Source organism: Girardinichthys multiradiatus, chromosome 8 (genome assembly GCF_021462225.1).
Source record: "Girardinichthys multiradiatus isolate DD_20200921_A chromosome 8, DD_fGirMul_XY1, whole genome shotgun sequence".
NCBI lineage: Eukaryota > Metazoa > Chordata > Actinopteri > Cyprinodontiformes > Goodeidae > Girardinichthys > Girardinichthys multiradiatus.
Window position 1 is genome coordinate 20,316,267 of NC_061801.1, and position 9,662 is coordinate 20,325,928.

The following is a 9,662-nucleotide window of genomic DNA, read 5'->3' on the forward strand; positions in this document are numbered from 1 at the left end:
TAAACTGAAAATGTCCAAAATGGCCTTGTTAATAAAATGAATTATTAAAAACCTTATAGTAGAAGATTATTATTTCTGTTTAACAAGTGATGTTTTGTACTTTTGTACTTGACTCAAAACCAAATAAAGAAAAGCAAAAACGTAATATTAAAAAAAAAATAGTGACAAAAACTAAATCATACATTTACAAAATGCTATCTGTGAAACTGTTTGGTTGTTTTGTGTGTTGTCCATGGGAGATATTTTTTGTTATATTCTTCCAGGTAAGTTGACAGTGTTCCGGTGGCATCTTGGAAAACTTGCTGGACTTCTTCACTGTTGTGCTCGGTGAACAGACAGGCATTTAGCTGTGTCTTCAGCATTTAAACATTACACCAACATATCTATTGATTCACCTTTGACATTATTCTGAGGGTAACCTGGTTTAATGAGATACAAACTGGTGGAGATGTAAATAAACAGTTTATTACTGTGAGGCAGCCATGTTGGACTTCTGAATTGGTGAAATGCCAAAGATTTTGGAAGTCTAACCCAAAGCTTGTGACTTTCCAGTTGGGTTTTCAAACTGTGGACGGGAAAGTTCTGAATTTCAGAGTTAAAATGGAACACTGAATCGGGCTTACAAAACAGGAATATCCAGCGTATTTTAGCAATTATATTGTTTCATTTTGCAGAAAACACTTTTTCACTCATTAAATAAATACATTTATTTGGTCTTCACTTTTTGTGTTTTTGTTTCTAAATTATTTTGGCATGTTGGAGGACTGTGAATACCACAGCATCATTCAGCATCTGCCCACAAATCAAAATAAAGTAGGTGATAAAATCCAAATTGAAGTAAATTCCACAACAACATAATAAAAAATTTTTAAACACTAAATGTATCATACATTTTCTACATAATTTGTGATTTAAATGCAAATTTACATGGAAACAAGGGTTGGATTATAACTCTATTATTTGGCCCACTAATAAACACACCATTCTGTCACAGATAGAAATGTAAAAAAACAAAAAAAAGAGGAAAGAGTGCTTTTATTGTAAGTTGCATGTTGTGACTTCCTGAATTCCTGTAGTGAGAAGAATTTACTGCACCTGGCAGCTGTTTGTCAGCCTCCGACTTCTCACTTAGCAGAATAACATCCTCCTTTTTCTGTCTATGATTAAAAAAAACTACATTCGTACCCCAAATTGCTGAACTCTGATGATATATTTTAATGTATCCTAAATTCAGCTTTTGGCTAAAAACACGTCTAATTCTATTTAACAATCCAGAATTTCTAAAACTGTTGAAGACATAAAAAAACCTTGCTTTTATCAAAGATGGGAGCAATTTGATCATTCTTTTACATTTAGACCTCAGTTTTCTGGGTAATCAGCACACTGATGGAGAGTATCAAATTAATTTTGGCTTCTTTACCTTTACCTTAATTGTAATGGTTCTAACCTCTAATTAAGAACGTGCATTGAAAACATGTTTTTACGGCAGAATGTGCTTCCACCTCCAATGTGGACCCGAAGTGGAAAGTCAAACAATAGACAAGGAGAACTCTTCTGCTGCACACACAATAAAGTTAAAATGTGTGTCATTTTGTTTAAAAGGGTATAAGTAGTTATTTTCTTACCTCCATTAGGCAACTCTCTTGATGTCTTTTATAAGTATAAATCCAGATTAGCTGGTCCCAGAGGCTGAAGATAATGGCTAGTCCAAGAGGGGCCACAATTAAAGCAGATGTCCTAAAGCAACACATTTCAAAAAAGTCATGACAGTTTGTTTTTTAATGCTATTGTATGAACCTTTAAATTATTGATATGTTTGCATTTGGCAGTTATTTACAGAAAAGCCAATAATTATTAAAATAGTAAATGGAGGTAGAAGGCAAAAAGCATCTAAACAATGTCTGAATGGTCTGCAGATGTTTTAGTGGAAGTTGGTATGCATTTGGCCCTGCGATAGACTGGCGGCCTGTCCAGGGTGTACCCTGCCTCTCGCCCGTAGACCGCTGGAGATAGACACCAGCTCCCCCGTGACCCTGAACGAAAGAAGCCATAGAAAATGGATGGATGGTCTAAAAGTGAAGGTTTTTTTCAACTTGTTTTAGGACATTCATTTAAATTTAGACCCATTTCAGCATAAGAGCAAATGAGCTTGGCATAAACTTAGAAGCTCTTGACCAAAAACACGTCATCTTTACTAAATGAGCTACAAATCACACACTTAAAAGCAAAAAACAAGTTTTTGAGCATTACAATTATTATTGACTGCTTTTAACATTTTAAAAGAACCTCACTTCATGAATACTAAACTATTCATTTAAGTGACAATGTAAAGTTTCTTACAGTATTATGTTCTCAGTGGTACATCTTATGATGTACCATTGTTCTCTGTCAAAGAATGTTGAGGAGAACATAAATGTGTCAGTGTATGGTGAGTTTCATAATCACAGGGGGAGCCTGCAGGGACACGTACAGGAATGCAAAAATTAAGACTCAGCTGAGAAACTGCATCATCCGATGCAGGGAAGGGGCTGGAAATCATAAAGAGTGGGTCTGTGTTTTCTATCTGTGAGGTGTGGCTCTGTTGTGCTTTATCTTTGCATTCCTTGCCATGCCAAGTCCTCTACATCAGACTAGCACATCTCCCTTCAACACATACATACACACACGAACAAAACTCTGTCCATGGAGTCTCTCAGAGGCATACGGTTTCACGAGGTGGTCACCTTTGAATGCACAGGTTTTAAGAGGGACGACCTGCGGAGACCAAAGTGAGTCCTGAGGGAGCTGCTGAATGTTCAGTGCCTGTCGTTCTTTGTAGTGTTTTCAAACCATGGTAAACAGACTGTCTGCAAACAGCACTTCCTCTAGTTTTTCATCTTTCATTTCAAGCACCTGTTGAAAATGTTCAGATTTCACTTTTTTACAGAGTGAAGGAGAACCCAAGATAAGCATGAGGTTTTAAATTAAAAGTCTAATGTCCACAGTGACTAAAGGGTATTCTTAACTTGTGGGCCAAACTCAAACAAAGACCTTTTGGTATAGTGGCAGGAAATACTTTATGAGGTCTCCTGTTGTAGGGGGAAGATACACTCAGGCAGAAACTTGAGCACAGTACCTGGTTTGTCAATTAGCTCAAACAAACAAAATGTGAGGGCAAAAGTCTCTAGATTTCTCCTTCTGGATAAGAGCTTAAGAAGTTTGAAAATGCCCCATAATGAAAAACAATGTTGACCATTCAAAATTAATGTTTTCATTCCTTCTGACTTTGTGATTGCAATTTTGCACTTACATATTTGGTGTGGGTGCAGGTCATTTAACTTCTTTGCCATGTCATAGATTTGTAGTTCCCGGGAGTATTAGATATTTCATATTGATCACGTGTCATTTTGTGCCCCGCCTTGTTTCTTAACTGCTTTGACAACAGATGACCTGAAGTTCTTTACTATAATCTTGGTCCACTGTATGGTAGTTTGGAGATAAATTGAAATATGGTGTAATATATAAAAATATCGTCTACACACGTAATTTAAATTAACGTGGAGAGTTGAGAATTTTAATGATTATCTCCATAATTTCTAAATACTTAACTACTGTGGGTGTAACAATGAATCCTGCTAAATAAGACAAGATTTTAGCAATATTTGTGTTTTGTTTTTGAAAATGACGGTTTCCCAAATCACAAACTGCGTTATACAAAATCTGTAACTAATGGTAATATTCTAATTCTGGTTTGAGCAGCCTATATATTGTGAGTTTAATGAATGTAGAATTCAAAGGTCATAAAGCCAAAAAAACATTCAAAAGGCCCCTTTTTGCGTTTTCACAAATTGAATAAAGGTTTCTTTGATTTCCGACTTTTGAATAATCTCCTTCGAGTGTAGAAAATATGCAGTTCAGGTTTGATCAGCTCAAATATTTTACATTTTGAACATAATATGAACAAATGGATTCCATATTCTTTAGAAACTGCAAAATAACCCTTTAGTTTAGCCAAAGGGCAACTTTAGCACTGAAAGCGGCTAACAATTAGCCAGTGGGTGTAAATTATTGGTATCTTGTCTGTGACCATTAATTCTTTCTACCAAGAACCTAAAATGCAACAGAAAATTGGCTAAAAGTGGCTTTTTTGTATCTGACTGTTATCAGCCAGCCCATACCAGCAGTTTCTTTAGTCGTCTCTGTAAACTGAACCAGGCAACTCAAGAACTACTGTCTTTCTTACATCAAAATAAGAGTCTCAAACGTAGATACAGGGTATCAAGCTTAAAGCACAAGCCTTTATATGTGCCCCTGATGACATTAGTTCATCATTACTTCAACAGTCAAAATGGATGTTGCTTGGTGAGACAGTGGTTTAATTTTCATTTCATTTCACCTATAATAAATACAAAGAAAAACAAACTAATACACAAGAACTAAAGTGTATGAGTGCAAAGAAATAGCTTACTGGTAAGAGATGAAAACTGAAAGAAATGAAATGGCTGCGGTAGGGAGGGAAACTTGACAAAGGGTCAGATTGACTCAAAGCCTGTTGTTCCACTGTTTGGAAATGCCTCCTAGGTTGAGAAATACTTAAATGGGCTCCCGCACATCTCATCTGAATGACATACATCACAATCTGATCTAAAAAGTAGTTCCCTTTATGTTTTTTAAGTTCCTCGTTTTTATAGAAGGAAAATTCACGAAGCAAAGCCTGAAGGTATTTAGGAACTTGCATTTCATGTTGAACTTGTAAGCAGGATCAGTCTGTGAATTTAATGTAAGGAGAAGGCATGTGAACATTCAGGTTGTAAACAAAAACGTTTGAACAAACTTAGTGAAGTTTTGATTACCCTTCTGACATTCTCTTAAGAGATTTTCTGTACAGGTTTTATGTGCAGAGAAACCTTTTTTTCAATTGTGTTTGTGTTGTAGCTAAACACATGTGTATGTCTGAAATCAAGAAATTTGTTAAAAGAAATACTGAAAAAGAAAAGAAGCCAGCACATAGCAGCCAAGAAGGCAGCTGAAAGTTGAGTGTTGACGTTAAATTTGGAATGCCAAACTCAGGAATGAATCCATGACCCTATGACCAGCCAAGGCAAAATTAGAGATATCCAAATTTGTATCTTGAATTTGAGTTCATAAAGTGATCATTTATATAATGAGGAGGAAGAAAATGTTGTCTGAGTGCAGGAGCTTGGAAACTTAACCAACCAGCCCCCCAATGGATGGATCAAAAAGTGCTCTGTGGTGATCGGGGACCACTGTAATTCACCACTGTAGTGTAAAACCACTTGTGACAACAACAAAAATTCTAGTAACATTCGTGTTAGGTTCTGCTCCATTTCTGACCAACGTTTTCTGATGCTCATGGGCAACGGCATTCCCCTTTCTTTACATTTCTTCAAACTACTGTGCCACCAGGATACTTTATATTAGGGAGCCATGTTGTGGTTATACAAGTCCCACTTTTCTCTGCATAATCAGTCAGTGTTTTACAAATGAAGGTTTAGCTTTACTAGAATAATGCAGCTGTCAGACCAATATTCCAAGAACACCATCTGTCAAGCAGCTGAAAATTTCTCTAAAAACGCAATGGATATAGTCAGATGCAGTAGAGCTAGTCAAATGTTTTCACTTTTACTTTCTGTATTTAGCTTCGACGTGGAGAAAAAGAAGTGCGACAGCTAACTATTGTGGATACACATGTAGCAGGAACGTCTGGAGAGAGTGGCATTGATTTACCATGATCTCTGGACATCAGAGGATGTTCATACTGATTCAAAAACCACAGTAAAAGAAAGCATTTTCTGATCTGATCAACTTAATGCTCACAAATAACACCCATCTTGATGGTTTGGTTGTATATTCCCTGCTTGTGTTATTCATCATACTATGACAGTAACAATGTTGTCTCTTTCCCTCAGGTTTGAGTTGTTCTGAAACCTAAATCCAAGATTCCAGCTGTTTTTTAATCTTGTGCAAAAAGTGTTTCCAAAAAACAGACGAGTTTGATCCTTTTCACCTGTTTACATCCATAGAGCTCCCCCATGTTTTTGTCATAATGTGGTTTGCGGGTGGACCAAAGTGCAGACAATAGCTGGGCAGCAACATGTTGTAAAAGGTTTTAGCTTTATTTCCAGAGGTTTTCAAAAGAAAACAAACAAGGCACTGCAGATACAGACAAAATCCTGATCCAAAAACTTACAAGAGGTTCTGCAGGCACATGGAAAAAACTCAGCACGAGTACGTGTGTTGAGAACGGGGTATGACAAACACCAGGAACCAGCAGCAGACAATGACACAAAACCAACTAATATATTGAGGGATAACAAAGGGCAGGTAATCAGAGAAAACAGGGAGCAGGTGTGACAAGGAGGCAGGGAGGCAGAAGGAACAGGTGAAACAAATACAAAGGCTGAGGATGGGCAAAGTAATTAATAAGCAATAAACAGAAACACAGACCAAGCAAACCTATAGACAAAGATAAATAATCAAATGTGGAATAAGAAAACTAGAATAATCATGACTAAAGTAAACAGAGAAACTAGAGGGAACATAGGAACAACAATAACAACCTGAGAACAAACAAAGAACCCATAAAGAAAACCTGAATACAAAAGTAAACAAACTTAACAATAATGACTGAATTAACTGGAAAGAAAACAGAAAATGAACTAGTAAACAAGAAGAGTGCAAAGGAACAAATAATAAAACACAATTAAACACAAAGATACTAAAGAGAAATAAAACTAGAGAATCCAGGGAAGACCAAGAACTATAATAATTACAATAATAATAATAATAAACCATACAAAGAAATAAGAAAACAACCATAAAAGAACTTAAGAAGAAAACACTAGGAGGCGGAGGAGGGAGAAAAGAAAACATGATACAAAAACCAAAATAGAAACATCTAAGCAAAAGGTAAACAAACACAAAGCTACAAACAAAGTCCAAAAATGTCACTCCGTGACAGTTTTCTGCAGTGAAGATCTTTGTAGTAAAAGTGATATGCTCTGTATCCCCAGTAAGCAGCCAAAAATCCAGTCATCATACTTCATTTCAATTAAAAAGCTATTTTTTCAAGAAAACAACAGCCATAGATATTGAGAGGCTTAAAGGTGATGCCACTGCCTTTTTATTTTAGAGGACAAGACTGAAAAGGCTTTCTTTGGGGCTGAAATTTGTATTTTCAAATGTTACAGTTACTTGAGAAAACATTGGAAATGCAGATTGCAAGTTATTTATGCTTTAAACTTTCAATGTGTTCAATTTTTTTGCTCTAAAACATAATAACATTGGTCATTTAGGCTTTCAAATGCCATAACATTGTTAGTGTCTTCTCTAACAACATATTCAAACTGAACATTGGTGTGCTGAGTCAATCACAGAAATCATCTTAGAGTTACACAAGAAAAGGTTCATGCTCAGAAACCTCCTATTTAGAAGCAGGACGTAGAAGAAGATCACATAGACAAACTGTTAAGTATTACAAGCGAGTGCAATTCCTGTGGACATTAACAGCCATGAAAAGTTCCCACGCCATTTGAAAGTACCCAGCTCTACCCAGAATGAGGCAAGCTGTTGTGACACAATTGTGGTGACTGGCTTAACACACAAAAAACCACAGGCATATTTTCTGTTACTTTAACTTTCCTATTGGTGGTGCAAATGAAATCAGAAAGAAAAAGCCCGTGTGGTTCTGGGGGAGATCCAAAGGTTATTATCCCAAGGAAGCCCCCAGAACTGTTTAGTGGGAAATCCCAGGAATTTTCTAGACAGAATACTTTCAAATATCACAGTAAACAGCTGTACAAAAACTCTCAGTAAAAAACAGGGAAACAGTCTCAGCCTGGTCATGTCCTGCAATTCTAATATCCCTTCCCTAAATCTAACTGCTGGTTTTATCTGATCCCAGCCATGCCTTCAATCATAAAAGAAGCCTCGTCTTTGTGTTGGAGGTTTGTATCTAAGCTCATTTATCTCCAGACTGAATTTAATCTGAGATGATTGCTCCTTTTAATAATTCACATGAAAACGGAGCTGGTAGAGAGCAGCTGTACACATGTAGGAGCAGGAGGATGGCCTGAAATACCTAAACGTATGAATCTTTATCCAAACAACAGCATTTTGATTTTTTATTATGAAATTGTTTTGCACTGAGAACCAGTAATGTTGAAGGAGTGCAGGAACAGGTTGCACATATTTTACCACCTTGACGTATCTGAGACCAGCTCAGTTTGTGATTGGCTCCTCTGAGACAGCATCCTCATGTTGCAGTGTGCAGAGAGGTTAACCCTCTCCCAGCCTGCCTCTTGGTCTCACATACAACCCCACAGCAGCATGCAGCACACCAAGAAACTGCTAATTCATCAACGTGCACATCCTGGCAGAGCCTCTTGTTGCCGAACACTTTTATGTTAACCAGCCTACTTGATATGAGAGGTAAATTGAAGGAATTGCAGGGTGCAGGGTGTTTATTTTTTGTTTTCTGTATAGTTTAACAAAATCAGGCAACACATACATGGACTATGTATATGTGCAATGCAGCAGTTTGCAAAAAGATTAATTAGAATTTCTCAATATTATTGACTTGATGAAAAGAACAGGTGAACCAAGTCAAAGGAATATTTTGTAAGAACATGTATTTTCCCTCCAATAATATTCCCTCTGAAGTTAATGCTCATGGTTAATGTAAAAGCCTTCCTACCCTGGTTTAGTCTTTATCTGTCCACAACATCTCAGTTTTATGTGACAGACCCACCCTTGCAGAATGAAACCACATATAGCCGAGCAGGGGTTCTCTCAGCACAGACACAATACAGCCACAAAACTGTATCTGACATTCCAGCAACAAATAAGATAGAGATAAGAAAAGAAACATAAGTCCTTTTGCATCTAGAGTTGTGTCTTCTAGCAGAATCCATCTAGATGCTTTGCAGGTGTCACTCAGTTTTTATCTGCAAACAGGAGCTGCTTAAAACACCCCATTAATAGAATTATGACAAGCTTTCCTTTGCCAAAAATAGACGAAATGGAACAAGCCCCTAATCCTCTTGAGAGGACTGCAGCCCTCTCCAGATTCAACAGGTGGTCTTGTAAAGGATAGCACTTTTCCTGGATCCAGTCTATGTTGTGCCACTTATGCTGATTGTCTCAGCCTTGCTATAAATCTTTAGGCAAGGTCCAGAGAACTGGTGTTTCTGTGTCCAATCAATTTATACGTGTTGGATGGGACCATGCTCAAGGAAGGAGACTAGATGGGCTCCTTGATTTGGAGGGTTAAGAGATCTACAAGATGATGTTTTTTACAACCCTTTTAACAGTTTAAGATGATGTAAAACAGATCTTTCTGCAGCACATTTACGGTGGACCTTTTTCAGGTTTTATCACCTTACAACTGCAAAAATAAATTTATCTTTTTGGGATTTTATGTGATGGGCTGCACCGTGGCGTCGTGGTTAGCATTGTTGCCTTACAGCAAGAAAGTCCTGGGTTTGACTCCTGAGTGGGGATCATTCATACAGTTTGCATGTCTTCCCACATGTGTGGGTTCTCTCTGGGTAGTCCAGCCTCCTCCCACAGCCCAAAAACATGACTAGGTTAGGTTAATTGGTCTCTCAATTACTGTTAGGTGTGAATGGGTGTGTGCATGGTGGTTTGTCCTGTATGTCTCT